The sequence below is a fragment of the Bison bison genome, unplaced genomic scaffold (genome assembly GCF_000754665.1).
Source record: "Bison bison bison isolate TAMUID 2011002044 unplaced genomic scaffold, Bison_UMD1.0 scf7180017864460, whole genome shotgun sequence".
NCBI classification, from domain to species: Eukaryota; Metazoa; Chordata; class Mammalia; order Artiodactyla; family Bovidae; genus Bison; species Bison bison.
The window spans coordinates 4,889,739-4,909,602 of NW_011495022.1; the positions used below are offsets into that span (position 1 = coordinate 4,889,739).

At 37.2% G+C, this 19,864-nt stretch overlaps 1 pseudogene; it reads right to left on the reverse strand.

Moving 5' to 3' along the window:
• Positions 1-413: 413 nt before the first annotated feature.
• LOC105002961 lies at positions 414-779 on the reverse strand (annotated as a pseudogene).
• Between the last annotated feature and the right edge of the window lie 19,085 nt (positions 780-19,864).

Consider the following 19,864-nt stretch of genomic DNA (forward strand, 5'->3'; position numbering starts at 1 on the left):
AAAGACTCTATTATTTGAAATTTAATATAAATTATTTTTATTTATATATTTATTAATTGCTTTGGATCAACAAAAATTTTTTTTGAGTACCTATTATGTGTTAGGCATTGTATTTGATGCTAGAGATACAACAATGATCAAAAGTAGCCCTCGCAGATCTATAGTTTAATGTGGAGATAGATATTAATCAAATAAGCACAATAATAGATATACAATTTTAACTATGAGTAAAACACAGAGTCTTAGAAGAGTCTGCAGGGCTCTGACAGGGTAGACCTTGTAGAATTTTACTTTTTTTGGTATATGAAAATTTATTACTATGGTGCTTTCATCATCAAAATTTATGGTCTTGGTCTTTCCTTCTTGCCTTTGTATAAAACCAAAAGAGAGATATTGGCTACTTTGACAATTGGCTACTTAAAGCAGACTCCAGGAATGTCACCAACAGCATGACCTTTGCGACCAAATCCAGCAATCAGAACTTCATCATTTTCCTCAATAAAATTCAAGCAACCATCATTGGGTACAAAAGCAGTGATTTTTTTGCCATTCTTGATTCGCTGAACCCTGACACACTTCCTGATGGCAGAATTTGGCTGTTTGGCTTCAACTCCTACTTTTTCCAGCACACTTCCCTTGGTGTGAGAAATGCCGCCCAAAGGGTTGGCCTTCAGGGCAATGCCCAAGTGGGCTTTCTTGTACTGTGTATCATGCCATTTCTGGTCTTGTCGGTGGCTACGGAGCTTCCCGGCAGTAGGAAGACCGCGACACTTGCCCATCCTGCTGGCGCCATGGGCCTGAGCGAAAGAGAATTTTACTTTAAGTAACATCTGTATTTCCTGATTTTTGTATTTATCAAAGGTGATGCTTTAACTTAGAAATCTATTTTTAAAAATTTTATCTTGCTGGGTTAATTACTCATACAAAACCTATTAATTCTGCAATATACAAGTCTAATATTTACATATTTTAGTATTATTATAAAACTACTGTGTAACATAAACTTCTGTGTTAATTTATTAATTAGGATCATAGAAGAGAATCATAGATGGTAACAATTAGTAAAGTCAAAACTAAATCAGCTAATCTTTTGCCAGTTGCTTCTTCTGCAGTCCTTCTTCCTCCTCACACCCAACACCCCCCACCCCCTTTTCCATATAGTTCAGCAATCATTACCCTTATTCAAAACAATGACAGGCAATATATTTGGCCCCCCAAAAGAAGTCAGTGCTTTAGAATCCATGACATTCTGTATTTGGAAAGACTCTTAAGTATCTGAGGGTTACCCAGTGCTGAAGTGTCACTGAGCACTTCTGTTGTCCATTCTAGTAATTTTATTCCCTTTATCTTCGAAGATCCACTTAGAAGATTGCTTTTATGAAGTTCAATTTGATAATACACAAGATACAGATTCATTCACTTTTTGAACAGATTGTAGATATCCACATCACAAAAGCTAAATTTATATATATGAATGTGCCCCTAGCAACAGAGATACACATTTTAGTTTTTCTTTTTTCCCATAGTAATAGTGGTAGCTGCGAGTTAAGTCATTCCCTACTTTTCCAGATACTCCTTTTTTTTTTTAATTTAATTTTATTTTTAAACTTTACATAATTGTATTAGTTTTGCCAAATATCAAAATGAATCCACCACAGGTATACATGTGTTGGTCTTATATGGGAAGCCACTGAAAATGACCCAGTACCTTTAGCCCTTTACCTAGTGTCTTAGATCAGGCTTCCTAGAAGCAGACCATCAGATGAGGATTCATGTGCAAGTGATTCATTAAGAAAATAGTCCTGGGGGAAACCAAGAAGGGGATGTGGAAAGCAGGACAGGAAAGAGAAGACATACAAGCAAGGATGAATCTCAGGCCAACTCCGATAGAGAGTAGGTTCAGCCTGTGATTTGCAGGGGAATCTGGAATGTAAGTTAAACCTCAGGATTGTCCTAATAGCAGAGGGTAAGGGGGCTGGTCTTTCATACTGTGGCACACATCAGTGCCCCCTGGGTGAGGTAGAGTAGGGGGGAAGTAAATTCCTAAGACTTTCCAGTGTTCCTAGGACATCTTCTGAAAAACAGTCCAGTGTTCGAGTTTGAAAGCAGAAACACATAAACAGGTAAAACAGGATCTGAGGCTATTGGGGAGAAACATCGGCAGTGCTTGCAACACCCTGTCTGGGCACTCCCCCCAAACCCATTCTCCTTTACTTCATGAGCACATAGTTAGCGGGTCTCCCTTGCCAAGCATGGCCCTGTAACTGTGTTCTCTTCAATGGAACAGAGTGCAAGTGATATGTGCCACTTCTGGGCCTAGGACAGCTTCACCCATACTATCTTTCTCCTCTCTGCTGGCTGCAACTCTGGGTGATCCAGCTTATACTATAAGAATAATGACAATGACCTAAGGTTTGATGATGCAATATGATGGAAGGGCTGGAGTCCCTGGAAGACTTCTTAATGATCCAGAGCAGTCAGGGTGGACTGTTAGGGGAGAAACAAACCTCTTCTTCAAACCACTGAATTATTGTTGGGTCTTTATCACTGCGAGGGCTTCTCTGGTGGCTCAGTGGTAAAGAATCTGCCAATGCAGGAGTTGCGTGTTCAATCCCTGGGTTGGGAAGATCCCCTAGAAAAGGAAATGGCAACCTACTCTAGCTTGCCTGGGAAGTCACACGGACAGAGGAGCCTGGCGGGCTATAGTCCATGGCGTCACGAAAGCATCAGACAGGACTTGGTGACTAAACAACAACAACAACAACAACTCATCACAGCAGCCTAGCTATTTTCTAATTAATACAAGATGCTTTATTCTTATCGTAACATTATATTATAGATTCATTTTAATTGCTTATTCTTGGTTTCTTCTGTTAATATATATTATATGAGAGCAAGAGCTTTATCTCTCTTTTTCTTGCTGTCATAAAATACTCAATAAGTATTTATTTAGTGAATAATCAAAAGCATAGTTACCTTGTCCTATAATTATTAAAAATTTTAAAACTACATTATAATTATAGAACCTTCTATAAAACTAAATTCAGAGTGATATAAAAGAAATGAAAAGAGTTTAAGGAAAAGTAATCGAAATGTTTAATGAGATAAAATAGTGATATGGAGATAAACATACTGATATATTAAAAATGGATGGCAGATATATCGTGTAAACTTGAAAAAACAAGGCTGAAGGGCACCTTGATAACTGTCTTTGCGTATTGGAAAGGTGATTATAAAGAGGTTGCTGACCAACTGTTTTCCATGTCTGCAGAGGAAAAACTTCAGGAAAGAGCTTAAACTGACCTGACAGTAATAGTGATTAAACATTAGAAAAGGCTCCAGAGTAATATTGTAGAATCTCTGTCCCTGGTGAATTTTAAGGACAAACCATCTGTCTTAGACATTTCAGGCAGAGCCTTGCAGGAAGAGAGAGGTCTGGATTAAATGACTCCTTGAGCCGGCTCCCTTTCAATTCCAGGAGTCTGTGCCACTATACAAGGTATCAGGGGATCTGGCAGTGACATATTTCACTCCAGTGACCAGCCAGATTGGTTAACTGGCATCTCTTATCTGTAGCTTGAGAGAACTATTTCTCTGGCTGGGGATGATAGGGTGGGTCGAAAGTAGAGAATAAGAAAACAAATTTTCCCTTCCCTTAAAAAGATATGAAAAAGTATAGTTTGCACCTACAACTCTAAGATACTAAGTGATTTCCATACTATCAATTCAAACTAGAAGAGTTCTAAGATTTTTATACCTTTTAAGTGCTAGATTTTATTTAATAAGATTAACTTCTACAATGATTGAAAGATAATGGTTTACTACTATATATAAAATAGATAACTAATAAGGACCTACTGTATAGCACAGGGAACTCTACTCAGTACTCTGTAGTAACCTATATGGGAAAGGAATCTAAAAAAGGGTGGATATATGTATAACTGATTCACTTTGCTGTATAACAGAAACTAAGACAGCATTATAAATCAACTACATTCTAATGAAAAGTTTTAAAAATTAAAAAAGATAGTGGTTTAATACCAACAGTGAAATGACATAGAATAGAGAAAAATGTTACTATTGACATTCCATTATATTTATTTACATTGTTTTGCAACATTAGCAACAATGTAAAAATGCTATTTATGATATTGCATTGAATTTAAACTGTACTTATGTCACTCATCAATAATAATGTTAGAAGTTCCCTAAAGACAAGCTTTCATTAGAAGAGGGAATTCCTAAGTCTCAGAAGTTGACTTTTTTATTACTGAATAATATCACTGCTACAAAAGCAATTCAATAATCTTAGTGAAATTTCACATTTTTGCTACAATCCAAAGATATACTTTTGAATTCTTCCAGAAAAGGTGGGAAACCCCTTTAAATTCTAAGGTGTTTTAGTGTTTGTTTATTTATTTGTTTCTATGTATTTATTCATTTATTTTAATGGTAGCTGTTGTAAAGTTACAACTCAGTAGGAGTCTTTTCTTCATTAAAAGTAAAAAATCTAGTCATATTTGGAAAGAAATATTGACTGCTCTTAATGTAATGAGTTTTGAAAGTAAATGTTGCTCTTAAATACATAAAGTGATAATCTGCTGCTGCTGCTAAGTCGCTTCAGACGTGTCCGACTCTGTGCGACCCCATAGACGGCAGCCCACCAGGCTCCCCATCCCTGGGATTCTCCGGGCAAGAACACTGGAGTGGGTCGCCATTTCCTTACCTCCCTCATAATTAGAAAACTACAAAATTACAATGAGAAACCATTTTAAAAAATTTAAGTATAGTTGACTTACAGTGTTATGAGATACCATTTTTATCACACACTGTGTTGGCCAGGGTTGGGGAGAAAGACATTTCTGGTGGGAATGTAACTTAGTACAACCTCGATGGAGGATAATTTGGCAATATCTATTGAAAATAGAGTTGTCTAGACCCTTTAGCCCAGCAGTTCTACTTCTAAATATTCTTTCTTACAGATGTACATGACATAGAAAGAAATGGCGCATGTAAACGATTATGGGCTTTTTTGTATTGCTTGTAACTGTTAAAAGATCAGAAGCAACCTAAATATTGATGATGAAGAATGCTACATCCTTTTAATTGAATATAACACAGTTATTAAAAAGACTGCCATTCTTAAGATATATGCTTAATAGTGTACAGGATGAACTAATCTATGTGCCAAAAAAAAAAAAGAGTGAGTGAAATATATCCATATATTCACAAAAGATATCTGAACTAAGAACTGGCAATAGTGTTTGTTTCTAGGGAAGGGACCTGTAAGTGCTGAGAACAGGATAGGAGACAATTTTCACCTTATGCCCTTTTGCAACTTTTTTTTTTTAAATTTTATTTTATTTTTAAACTTTACAATATTGTATTAGTTTTGCCAAATATTGAAGTGAATCCGCCACAGGTATACCTGTGTTCCCCATCCTGAACCCTCCTCCCTCCTCCCTCCCCATACCCTCCCTCTGGGTCGTCCCAGTGTACCAGCCCCAAGCATCCAGTATCGTGCATCTTTTAATTTTGTATCATATGTGTGTGCTACCTATTCAAAAAATAAACAAAATTATTAAAAAAGAAAAATATTGTGAATAATTCATTTATTCTGAGTTTGAGGATTTGTTTACATTAACACAGAATTATCTTTAATTTCAAAGTGTAGAATTATGGCAATATCAAACTTTTTTAGACTCTGCTTGTACTTTCTATGTGGGCTATATTTATGGGTTATAATTACTATTTATAATATGAAAACCCACTTTGAAACAGTTTTAATATATTGCCATATATAAAGACCAACATTATTCATTTTGCCTTCATCCTTAAAGTATGAGGTCCTTGAAGCCAAGGATCTTGTACTCTTTCACCTAGAAAGATAAAACAGGACAAAATTACTTTGTAAAAAATTATTATTTTAATTATAAAAGTAAGATAAGCCAGGCATATTTCAAATTTGATGGTTATTTTAAAACTGACCTAAGCAAGGGCCGATTTACACGTTCACCCACAGTGTATGACAGTACACATCACAGAACTTATCTCAGGTAGACTATTTGACATGTTTCATTCCATCACCTCAGCACGCGCGTGCGAGCTCGGTCGCTTCAGTCTGCGACCCCATGGACCACTGCCTGCCAGGTTCCTCTGTTCATGGAATTCTCTAGGCAAGGATATTGGAGTGGGCTGTCATGCCCTTCTCCAATCACCTCAGAGAAATAAGGACAAATAAATAAATTTGGCTAAATAATTTAGATGGAAAATAAGAACAACTTACTGGTATAAAATAGAATTCCTAAAGGAAGCATAAGATCTCTGAAATACTCTGAAATGAGCCATTTTGCAAAAGGTTGAGAGTGAAATTTAAATAGCTTCAGTGTAGGAAAAAAATGGAGTAGATAATTCTAGAGTGAATTTATCTCTAATAGAAATTGATTTCCAAAACAGTAACCTACTTTTCAATAACACAAACGATATTTCTAGGATAAAAAAAAGATAATTTGCTCATAATTTGTTATGGAGGGTCAAAGTTTAATGCCAGAGAAATTAGTACTGGAGGTGTTGAAAGATGGCATGTGCAAAAACAGCTGAATATAAAAACAATAATTTAAATTTGGTATGAATTGTTATAAAAAAGTAATATTCTAAATTCTTTCATCAAGATTTGATCACCACTACCAATGCTAATCATATTGGAGCCTAAGGCATAGGAATAATATACAATATTTATTCCATTAAATTTTTTTTGACATTTTATTAATTACAGATTTTTTTTTTGCATTGATCTTAACAAGTATAAAGTTTGTGTTGATTACTGAGTTTTTTGACACCTCCCTATAGTTTGGACTTGATGCAAATGCCTCATTCACTTCATCTAGTTCTTTTGATCACTCAAATAATAAAATAGTGTTAAAAGAAGAGAAAAAAATAATTTAAAGCCTCTCTTATGTACCATTTCCTCAATGTTCCCAATATTCTATGGAGAGATATTAAAATGAGAAAAAATAGAATTGATGAAATCCTAAATTTAAAAAATTTTTACAAGTGAGCAAGATATGTATATTTTCTCCATATTTTATATATGAAGAAATTGAGGCTCAAAGATGTTAGTACTTTGCTTTGGGCATACAAAAAAACATGTGGCTCAGCTAAGATTGAAACCGTTTTTCTGTCATTTACCAGAGCCCGAATTCTTTCCAATACACTGAGTTCTTTCTCAGGGAATTATTGACATTTGAATTAAGCCTCAAAAGAAGAGTAGGGATTTGCTAGGAGTAGAAAAAGAGACAAGACATTGCAGGCAGTTGGGGAAATTGTGGAGAAAGCCTGGAAGTAATGTCCAGAGGCAGATTTACCAAGAAACTAAGGAGGTTGATATGTCAAGACTCCTTGGAATAAAATGTTAATAAAGCTTCTTGATAGGAACTTTAGTGATGGTGCTCTCAAAATTACATATTTTTGCAAAATTTGCCCAAGTAAGATATTTTAACTCCAACCAGTGAAGATTGCAGTGTCTTTCCTTCTGACTTTCCTCCATTCAGTTCGGTTAAGCTGCTCAGTCGTGTTCGACTCTTTGCAACTCCATGGACTGCCAGCATGCCAGGCTTCCCTGTCCATCACCAACTCCCTGAGCTTGCTCAAATTCATGTCCACTGAGTCAGTGATGGCTTCCAGCCATCTCATCCTATGTCATCCCCCTTTCCTCCTGCCTTCAATCCTTCCTAGCATCCAGGTCTTTTCTAATGAGTCAGCCCTTCATATCAGGTGGCCAAAGTATTGGAGCTTCAGCTTCAGCATCAGTCCTTCCAATGAGTATTCAGGATTGATTTCCTTTAGGGTTGACTGGCTGGATCTCCTTGAAGTGCAACAGACTCTCAAGAGTCTTCTCCAATACCACAGTTCAAAAGCATCAATTCTTTGGCACTCAGCATTCTTTAAGGTCCAACTCTCCCATCTATACATAACTATTGGAGAAACCAGAGCTTTGACTAGATAGACCTTTGTCAGTAAAGTAATGTCTCTGCTTTTTAGTATGCTGTCTAGGTTGGTCATAACTTTTCTTCCAAGGAACAAGTGTCTTTTAATTTCATGGCTGCAGTCACCATCTGCAGTGATTTTGGAGGCCCCCCCCCAAATAAAGTCTGTCACTGTTTCCATTGTTTCCCCGTCTGTTTGCCACAAAATGATCAGACAGGATGCCATGATCTTCATTTGTTGAATGTTGAGTTTTAAGCCAACTTTTTCACTCTTCTCTTTCACTTTCATCAAGACGCTCTTTAGTTTCTCTTTGTTTTCTGCCTAAGGGTCGTGTTATCTGCATATCTGAGGTTATTGATATTTCCCTCTGCTATCTTGATTCCAGCTTGTGCTTCGTCCAGTCCAGCATTTCACATGATGTACTTTGTGTATAAGTTAAATAAGCAAGGTGACAATATTCAGCCTTGACATACTCCTTTCCCAATATGGAACTAGTTCGTTGTTCCATGTCCTGTTCTAACTGTTGCTTCTTGACTTGCATACAGGTTGCTAAGGAGGCAGGTCAGGTGGTCTGGTATTCCCATCTCTTAAAAATTTTTCCACAGTTTTTTTGTGATCCACATAGTCAAAGAATTTAGGGTAGTCAGTGAAGCTGAAGTAGATGTTTTTCTGGAATTCTCTTGCTTTTTCTATGATCCATTGGATGTTGGCAATTTGATCTTTGGTTCCTCTGCCTTTCCTAAATCCAGCTTGAACATCTGGAACTTCACAGTTCACATACTGTTGAAGCCTGGCTTGGAGAATTTTGAGCATTACTTTGCTAACGTGTGAGATGACTGCAGTTGTCTGGTACTTTGAACATTCTTTGGCATTGCCTTGCTTTGGGATAGGATTGGAATGAAAACTGACTTTTTCCAGTCCTGTGGCCACTGCTGAGTTTTCCAAGTTTGCTGGCATATTGAGAGCAGCACTTTAACAGCATCATCTTTTAGGATTTGAAATAGTCCAATTGGAATTCCATCACCTCCACTAACTTTGTTCATGGTGATGCTTTCTAAGGCCCACCTGACTTCCCAGGATGTCTGGCCCTAGGTGAGTGATCACACCATCGTGGTTATCTGGGTCATGAAGATTTTTTTTGTATAGTTCTTCTGTGTTTTCTGTTTGTGGGGTATATTTACATGTTTCACAGCCACTCCTGTGCTTATTGCTAACCATCTCAGGGTAAGAATAACCTCTCAGCATACTTCAGTTGCCCTTTCTGCCAACTCACTTGACCTGGTGATACGAAGGTGCAAAGGCCAGGGGCTTCTGCCAGATGAATGGTATCTGGATGATGGGAATGGCTTGTTAGGGGAGGAGAAACAAGGTTTGAAATGTATGGACTAGAAGACAGTTTGTGGAAAATTCTTTCAGTCATCCGATGAGTAAAATTATGAGTTGAAAGTTGAATTTTCATTAAGAAAGTGTCCTTTTTAGAAGCCAAAAATTTAAACTGAAGACTCACAAAAGCGTCAAAATACCAAAAGATTTCTTATTATCTTGGAATACATGCTAAAAATGCCAAAATCATAAAGAAAAGGATGGATTCATTAGAGGCAAGAAAATATAGTGACAGTGGAAGAGATAAAGATTATGAGACTCAGGGCACTCCCAAAGAGGAAATGAAAAATCTGGAGAAACAGAAAATAATCAAGCAAAATACAGTTTGTATAGTCAGCAAATGTTGGCAGCAGCTTCATGTTTATGACTTTATTGACTTTAATAAGAACTGTGGTTTTTTTTATTATGGCCCTATCGCTAAAATGTAATAATGTCACTCAGTATTTTAATTAAAGACAAATTCTCCTTCAAAATTGTGAGTCCAATAATATTTATATGGAATCAAACAGAACATAAAATGAGCAAGAGAGATGTTTCTCAAAAAGATATTTTGAAAAAAGTTCTAAAGAGTCACACTCTTATGAGATTCTGGCTAGTTTATCCCAAGGCAAAAAGAGATGATAAATATTGTTTCATTTGTAAATTATTTTCAACAAGACAGACATTACTTACACTGGATGGTTTTTCAGACTAAATGAATTTATTGATAGCCCTCAAAAGCTGTGACTATTCTATGGAGCACAAGACAACTATCTTTTCTTAGATTACCCATAAATCAAAAACCAGCTGAGTAAGAACATTCCAAATTATTTTGAAGTGCTGAAACAGAAGTAGTTGAGGTTATTGCATTTTTAAGGGGACTTTCAGAGGTCATGATGAAATATAATCATTCATATAGCAGAAATTTAATGGGAATCCTAGAAATAACTATTAAATTTAATTCATCTTTGCATGAGAACTTGGAAAAATGCCCAAAATTGGGGGGGGGAGTAACAGTTTACGAAGAATGAATAGAAGTAATGGGAAAATATATAACAGAAGGGTTAACAGATAAATAAACCAGAAACCAAATGTTACTCCATTTTTGTAGATTCTAGGCCAGATGTGTCTGACACTGATTAGTTGGCCATTGTTGTGCTCTACTGCTGTGATTGAAAATTCTATATATGGTTTTGACATTTTTCACCAACTGAAAACCAGCCTTTGGCTTTATTCAACAATGTGAAATAACTTTTGGAAATAGTAACCTGTGGTTGAAAACATTCATGGAGTATTGTCCGTCTAGACATAGGTGAGGAAAAGGGCTCCCAGCACTCTTTAAAGATATTAATAAGTATGCAGGATGTATACCACGTGCAGTTTATTCCTTTAATCTATAAGAGAAAAAGCTGCTTCCACAGTTGTTAACCATGTTGGCATTTTACAACAGCCATTTTCATTTCAGTTTCCTCTCATAAATGGAGTATTTTACATAAACATATCAACTTGGATTTAAAAAAAAGTCTAAGGGTAATACAATGGGTTATCCACTGTAAAGTTGCTCAAGCTTTGCAACACGGGTCAAGGAAATTTTATAGGCCCTAAAATACTTTTTTCAAAGATTTGGAAGGAAACCCCCACTACAAAAGTAAACCAAAAAGTTTATTCAAAAAATTGACACCCAGCAAATACATCACTATAACTGTAATGTAGAAAGACACTTTAAAATGTTTCTATAAGATATTTAAGAAATTGCAGTCACTATCTTTGAATTATATAAAGGGGACCATCTTTCTTCATCCTTAAATCTATTTATAAAAAACTGAGAAAAAATTCAGATAAAAATTAATGGAATATGAAACAAAAGTGGAAAAGGTAAGCAATTAAGCCAATAGAAATTATTCTGACATCAAGAAGTATTTGTAACAACAACAAAAAAGATTTGAAATCATCACCAAAGGCAGGAATTAACCAATGGAAGAGATATATTTCAAATAGAACTGATGAATAGGCTCTTGTATAGTTTGATCATGCACTTAATGAGAGGAAAGAATCATATGAACACAATAGAAAAGGATTTATAACTCTTTGATTTGACACAGAATGATTACATTGCAAAAAGTAATATAAAACTCGTAATATGCTATTGCAACAAAGACATCAAGAATGAGTAATAACTGTTATTGATTCAAAGACTATTTTTAATTAATTACTGCACAAAGAAACGTGAAAACTCTGACATTTTATGGTGTCTAGATGAAAAAAACTAGCAATCTGGTAGCACTTTTCCCACACTTGATAGCCATTCTTAAAATTTACATATTAACAGAAAGCTGAAATGTTTTCCTAAACAATCAATAATGAAAACCATTTAAATCAACAAAAGACTGGATTATCTTTCCACTCTTTATAGAAAATGATATTATAAAATTATTGTCACATAAAGAGTCAATGAGAAACTAGCAGGCTGAACTGATGTGGTCAAATTATAAGCCTACTAAAGCCTATCTTTCTGCTGATTACATCTAAAAACACTAGATGAAATGCAAAAAAGCAGCTCTATGAGAACTTTGGAAAGTAAAGAAAAGCAGGCAGATTGGGGAAAGAAGTCAAAACCTGGGGAAGTGAGCTGTATGGCAGTGAATTTCCCATTTTTTTGCCTTTTTCTTGCTCATGGTCTTAAGTGTAGGCTCCTGGTACAGCTGGCACATCAGTACTATAGACAGCTAAAACTCAGAGAAATCCTATCTTTCTGTCCATAAGACCAGAAAAGGGGATCCCTGCGGGCCAGAGAGTATGGGGGTAGCACTCTTTTCTCTCTCTTATTTTACTTCCTTTTTCATTTGTGTCTTACAGAGGGCTGACCTATAGTGGAGTTGAAGCAGTGGGTTTCCTGTCTTTCTGTCCAGAAGAGTTGAGAAAGGGGAGCTGAGGGCCAGAGAAGGTAGGGAGCATTTCCATTTTTAAAAAACCTTTCTCCCCGCCCCCCAATGCCTTGCCCAGTGGGTCGCCCCAGTTGCGGGAAACTGGCAGCAAAATGGACATCTAGAAATCCAAGAGAAATCCCACCTTTCTGGCCAGAAGATCAGGAAACAAGGCTTCAGAGGGCTGGAGAATGGGAGGGAAATCCTGGAAGGGAGAAACTTAGGGAAGATGATTCCCCCAAATCTGTGATAAACCAGCATAATGCCAGCCGACATCACTGAATTGCACACGTTTGGGTGAGATGTATTATTACTCACAATACATCTGACACCAAATACGTGGTTTTCTTCCTTTCGAATGAACCAATTTTCCCACTCTCTGGACATCAACTGAGTGTCCTACGATTCAATTCAATTCTGACACTAATCATCAGAAATTAGCATCAGATGCACAGGGTTAAGGGCTAGGTCCCGGAAGACTGGACTTCCACAATGACTCAGTGGTGAAGAAGCTGCCTGCAATGTAAGAGCCATGGGAAATGTGGGTTTGGAGGACAGCATGGCAACCCACTCCAGTATTCTTGCCTGGAGACTCCCATAGAGAGAGGAGCCTGGCAGGCTACAGTCCATAGGGTCACAAGGAGCTGAACACAAGTGAAGCAACTTAGCATGCATGCACACCTGGATGATTGCCCTCCCTTCAGACCAGTCACAAAACAATTGGGTCCCCAGGATACCCATGCTTCTATCTGACAGCTACAAATCAGGGTTCCTATAACCTCCCTCCCTCAGGTTTAATAATTTGCTCAATCAACTCGTAGAACTAAGGAAAATATTTCACTCACTTGTACTAGTTTATTTCTGCTTTATGGCAGAAAGTGAAGAGGAACTAAAGAGCCTCTGGATGAAAGTGAAAGAGGAGAGTGAAAAAGCTGGCTTAAAATTCAACATTCAAAAAGCAAAGATCATGGCATCCGGTCCCATCACTTCATGGCAAATAGATGGGAAAACAGTGGAAACAGTGACAGGCTTTATTTTCTTGGGCTTCAAATCACTGCAGATGGTGACTGCAGCCATGAAATTAAAAGATACTTGCTCCTTGGAAGAAAGGATATGACAAACCTAGACAGCATATTAAAAAGCAGAGACATTGCTTTGCCAACAAAGTTCTGTATAGTCAAAGCTATGGTTTTCCAGTAGTCATGTATGGATAGGAGAGTTGGACCATAAAAAAGGCTGAGTGCCAAAGAATTGATGCTTTTGAACTGTGGTGTTGGAGAAGACTCTTGAGTCTGCAAGGAGTCTCCAAGGACTCTTGGACTGCAAGGAGATCCAGCCAGTCAATCCTAAAGGAAATCAATCCTGAATACTCATTGCAAGGACTGATGCTGAAGCTGAAACTACAATACTTTGGCCACCTGATGTGAAGGGTTGACTCATCAGAAAAGACTGATGCTGGGAAGGACTGAAGGCAGGAGGAGAAGGGGATGACAGAAGATGAGATGGCTGGATGCCATCACTGACTCAACGGACATGAGTTTGAGCAAGCTCCTGGAGATGGTGAAGGACAGGGAAACCTGGCGTGCTGCAGTCCATGGAGTCTCAAAAGAGTCGGACGTGACTGAATGACTGAACAACAACAACTGGTTTATTATAAAGGGATAGCCAAATGAGAGAAACGCATATAAGGCAAGGTATGGGGAAGGTGGGTGGTTTGGAGCTCCCACACCCTATCCAGGTGTGCCCTCTTCCTAGTACCTTAACATGTTTACCAATCTGGAAGATCTCTCAACTCATAGGTTAGAGATTTTTATGAAGGTTTCATTATGTAAGCATGATTGATTAAACCTTGGCCATTGGTGATTAATTCAATCTCCAGCCATTATCCCTTCCCTGGAAGTCAGGAGATGGGTCTGAAAGTTCTAAGCTTCTAATCAAGGTTTGTCTTTCTGGTGATCTGCTCCCATTCTGAAATTATCTAGGAGCCCCTCAGCCAAGAATCAGCTCATCAACATATCAAATGCATTCTTATTATATACGAGATTCCAAGGTTTTAGGAGTTCTATGACAAGAACCTGGAACAAAGCCCAAATGTATATTTTATATTTTACCATAGTGGGACCATATATTTACCATATATTTACCAAGTTACATAGCTAAGTCTTTGTAAATGGATCTACAAATCTCAAATCTCACACTAACTTTTAAGTGGTACATGAGAAAATAGAAAATAGCCTACAAATAAATTTAAAAAATTAATCAATCAATCAAAAGACCCCCCCCCCAAACTAATATTGGGACCATGACCTACAGACAGTGAAGACAGAAAAGAGATGAAACTTGTGTTCTTGAATGTAAATATGTTGATTGTATGCTACCTAGAGTTGGTCAAACTGTGAAATTTGAGGGTTCAGCGCTCTAGACTTCTGACACCAATCTATATTCACATTCAATAATTCACTCAAAGCATTCAGAACTCATTGACGATTATTATGCCTGTGGTTACAGCTTATTATAGGATTCAAGATTTGAAAATCAATATCATTAATCATATTGACTCACTAAAGAAGAAAAACTATGTGATCATCTCAATAGATGCAGAAAAAGCATTTGACAAAATTCAATATTCAATCATACATTGAATATCAAACTATATTATCCCATCTATAACATTTGTATATATAAATAAAATTCCATACAAAAATGGAATTCCTACAAAAAATAAAGGATTGATTGGATTGGTAAACCTCTGAAATTAGGCAACTGGAAATCCTAACTATATAAACATTCAACAGCATGATAAATACTTTCTGCAAACGAAGAAGGGACTTCCTTAATATAATAAAAAAATTTACAAAATACTTACATCTAATATACTAAAATTGAAAGACTGAATGTTTCCCCTTAAGATTAGGAACAAAGCAAGGATGTCTGCTTTCACTACTTCTATTCAATATTGTACCATAGTACAAGAAAGCAAGAGAAACAAATGAAAAAAGCAGATTAGAAAGGAAGAAAAAAAAAACTCTGTCAAAACTGTGTGATTCTTCTACATGGAAAATACCAAGAAATTTATAAAAACCTCCTAGTACTAATAAACCATTTTAGAGAAGTCACAGGATAAAAGGTCAAAATATAAAAATCTTTTATTTCTACATATTGCCAACAAACATTTGGGAATCAAATTTTAAAACACAGTATCATTTAAAATAGAACCAAAGCCATAAAATACTTAGATATAAATCTAACAAAAATATGCAGGACATGTATGCTGAAAACTATAAAATAATGATGAAAGAAATCAAAGAATATCCAAATAGAAAGAAATACTCTGTCTTTGGATTGGAAGACTCAGTATTGTTAATATGCCACTTTTCCTCAAGCTATTCTATGTATTCAATGCAATCCCAATAAAAACCAGAGCAAAGTTTTTCCTAGAAATTGATACATTTACTTAAAACTTCATATAGAACTAGGATAGCCAAAACGATTTTTAAAAAGAGCAAAGTTGGAGGACTCACACCACCTCATTTGTTTACTGTAAAGGTATGTGAAAAAAGTGAAAGTATTAGTTGCTCAATGTGCTGGACTCTTTGGGACCCCATGGACTTTAGCCCGCCAGGCTCCTCTGTCCATGGAATTCTCCAGGCAAGAATACTGGAGTGGTAGCCATTCCCTTCTCTGGGAGATCTTTCCGAGGCAGGGATCAAACCCAGGTCTCCAGCATTGCAGGCAGATTCTTTACCACCAAGCCACTGTAAAGGTATAGTAAACTCATTAATAAAAAGACAAATAATGCCATTTAAAAATTGGCAAATGTTTTGAACAGATAATTTCCTGAGTATGACCTATTTGGATAATAAACAGAAAACTATAGAGCTGCTGTATCTACAAAGGTAGCACAGGGAGGTGGTTTGTGCTCTGCATACACTACACAGTCGCCTTTATCTTGGAGAGAAATATTGGGTCTGATATTAGTATTGCCATAGCATTCGGACTTTTCTAGAACATATGTATATGTTAAGAAAACTAGTGCTTTTGAATATATAGTCTAACACGAAGTTTCTTGTGCATTATAGCTCAAAAATATTGATAAGTTTTGAAGTTGTTCACAATTCAGCTGCACATAGAGTTGTATGGACTTTTATTTATATATACAAATGTTACAGATGGAATAATATGGTTTGAGCAAGAAGTCTGGTTTAGTGTCTACTGTTTGGGAAATTTAGCTCTTAACCTTTCTAAGAAATGAATTGTATAGTTAGGATTTCCAGTTGTCTGTTTTCAGAGTTCTGCCAAGCAAATCAATCCTACATTTTTTTCTCATGTATTTGCTCATGCCTCACAGCAGCAAGTCTTTTCTTCTATTTTTATCTTCAGTTTTTTCTCCTCCCTCATTTCTTAGAACTTTGGCTTTAATTTCTCACATCTTTTATTCTTCCTTCAAGCTTTTTTTTTCAAATCCCTGGCATGTCCCAATTCTCTGTTTTTATAAGACATGTTTTTTTTTTCTTAAATACATCCAGTCTCCCATTGGTGATCACTTGTAAATCATCATGACTCAGTATTTATCCTGTTAGCTACCACCTACACATGTTTTACTAAGCTCAAGGCAGAAAATTTGTCTTCCATATTTTATGCTTTGTAAAACCCCATGTACTCTTATGACTCCTATTAAAAATAAATCTCAGTGTGAATTAGCTAAAGCTATATCTTCCTTGTTTTATGTGTAAGCTTTACATGCATACAAGAGAAGACTCAAGTTTCACCAGATCCCTGATTTGCCATGTGTACCCTCATTTTTCAGGAAGCATTAGAATGCCATCTTTTTTGGACTTACTGGACAGAAAGCCAATAATTTATTTTACCTTAGTTTATATATATTTTCCAGAACAAGCAAAGTTTTTTTTTTTCTTTTCAAGAAGGAAATGTTCCTTTTACAATAATTAGTTTAGACTTACATGGAATTATCTACATGCCAGGATACTTTGTATTCTAATTTTAAATTATGCCTTTCAGACACATTTGGTCTCTGGAATTATGCATTACTTATGATAATAGGAATCTTTAGCGTTAGACTTGATGTCAATATTTATTTTCAGTTATTTCACAGCGATCTAGACTTTCTGTTGCCTCTCTTTTATTGAAACACAGGAAGCACATTTAGTGCTCATTTGCTTCTGGAGTGTGGGCTGGACTCATCTGAACGTAATATGAGCAAACACGCTGAGGAGCTGTGGTGCTCCTTTTGTGGCACCCTAAGTGCTTGGCTTTTGGTGCCGTGCTTTCCCTGACTTGCCGTCCCTTTCCTCCCAAGTACTGTCTATCTATCAAACATAGCTTCAGAGGCAGGTGTAAATACAGGTGCATTTTTAGTCTGAATTCTAAATGGTGAAGCAATCTCAGCTGCAGGTCTTGAGTAGTGTGACCTCTGTGGTTATCGTCCTACTTCAAGTGAAGGCTAACTTGATAAGCCACCAAGATTTCTGCTCAATAAGAAAGGTGCATATTAATTTTCTTTTGCTGCTGTAACACATTACCACAATGTTAGCATCTTGAAATAATACTCATTTATTATCTCACAGTTCTGTAGGTCAGGAATCCAGGCACGCTGCAGCTATTGTGCAGTAACAGCATGTGGTTAGCCTGGTGCAGGGCCCAGGCATGGCAGTATCTGCCACCTGTGTCCACCAAGGATGCACAGAACAGCCTCAGGCTAGTTTTAGAGTGGAGCCTGCTCACCTCCTGGTCCACACATGGGCCCTCCAACCCAAACACACCCTTCAAGGTGTAGTCCCTGGAGCCTGGATTCTCTGCTGCTGCTGCTGCTGCTAAGTCACTTCAGTTGTGTTCGACTCTGTGCGACCCCATAGACGGCAGCCCACTAGGCTCCCCCGTCCCTGGGATTCTCCAGGCAAGAACACTGGAGTGGGTAGCCATTTCCTTCTCCAATGCAGGAAAGTGAAAAGTGACAGTGAAGTGGCTCAGTCGTGTCCGACTCTTAGCGACCCCATGGACTGCAGCCTTCCAGGCTCCTCCGTCCATGGGATTTTCCAGGCAAGAGTACTGGAGTGGGATGCCATTGCCTTCTCCACTGGATTCTCTAGAGCTCAGAGTACCTCTTTTACATCTGCAGAAGTCCTTCATAGCAGTACCTAGACTATCGTTTTATTGATTGATCAGGGGATGGGAATCTCAGAGGGCCATCTTTAGAATTCTACCTACTATAAAGGTATGAAATTCATGTGATGAAAATGAAAAAATTTTTTGGAAAACACATGAGAATACCTGAACAAATGTGGAGTCATACCATAAGCCAGAAAGGGGAGGCTCATGTTGAAGGATATTATTCTCCCTGAAATTAATACCCACAATTAAAGAAATGTGAATAAAAACCTACAGCCACATGGATGAATCTTAAAGACGTAACTTTGGGTAAAAGAAATAAAGACATGAAAAAAAATTTATGATTCAATTTACATTGAGTTAAAAACCAGGCATGAAATATACTGTTTGAGTAATTAAGCAATAAAACTATAAAGAAAAGCAAGGAAGTCAATATTTTAATAATCATGATAGTGTTTGTTAACTCTAGGTACTTGGGGGTTATAAAGGAAGGGGCACTTTGGGGCCTTTGGGGTGTTGGTAACATTCTACTTTTTGACTCAGTGTGGGTTACATGAGTGTTTTGGGTTATAGTCTTTAAGTAGTATACATCTGTTTGCTATATTACCCATTAAAAAAATAATTCTAATCTTTCTCCCCCTTACTTTCTGATTCTTCCTCTACATCTACAGTGCTTCATAGAGAAAAAGAGATGTTACAGTGAGACTACACAGAGAACAAGCAATTCAGTCTTTAAAAAACAAGATGCTTACAATGTAAGTTCTTGAGAATTTGTTGAGAGTGAAACATAGCATTCGAACCTATTTCCCTCTTAACCCTGGCCAGATTAGCTAAAAGAAACCTCTGAATTGGTAGGAGTATATGGAGCATAACACCCATAACACCTTCCCCAGTGAGGGAAGGACAGGGTTTGATGCGAGTGGTAGAAAAAGAGAGCACTGGAGTAGGCTGAGCACCATTTCAGTGGACAGGACAGGAGGCCTGGGCTAGGAGCCAGGGAAGCTGTTACAGCAGCCTGTCAGGGCTGCCTGCTGCCTACATTTGCATCATTCAACAAAGGACACCAGCTTTCCTCTAAACTGCCTGATGGAGCACGTAGGACACTTCTGTAAAGGATGGAGGGTGAAATCTTGGACTACCTGGTACTGCATCATCTTCCTTTCTCCCATCCTCCCATCCCTAGAGGGATGTGCTTTTAATAAGCACTTAGGGTAACTCTCATGCAGGTGGCTGCTGGCACTGGAGTACCACTTTCCAGAGAAACTCCCTGAGAGGAAGACTCACTGGTGGCACTTGTTAAAATTCAAAATTTGATGCCTCATACTAGAGAACTTTTTTTTTTAAATGAAGGCCCCAGGTAATTTGAAAGGAAGTTTGGCAAACAGCTTTAGAGACTTTTACTTTTTGTTTTACCACAATACTTATATTTGCATTTTGAAAAAATAAGTACTTTGTGGAAAAGAACA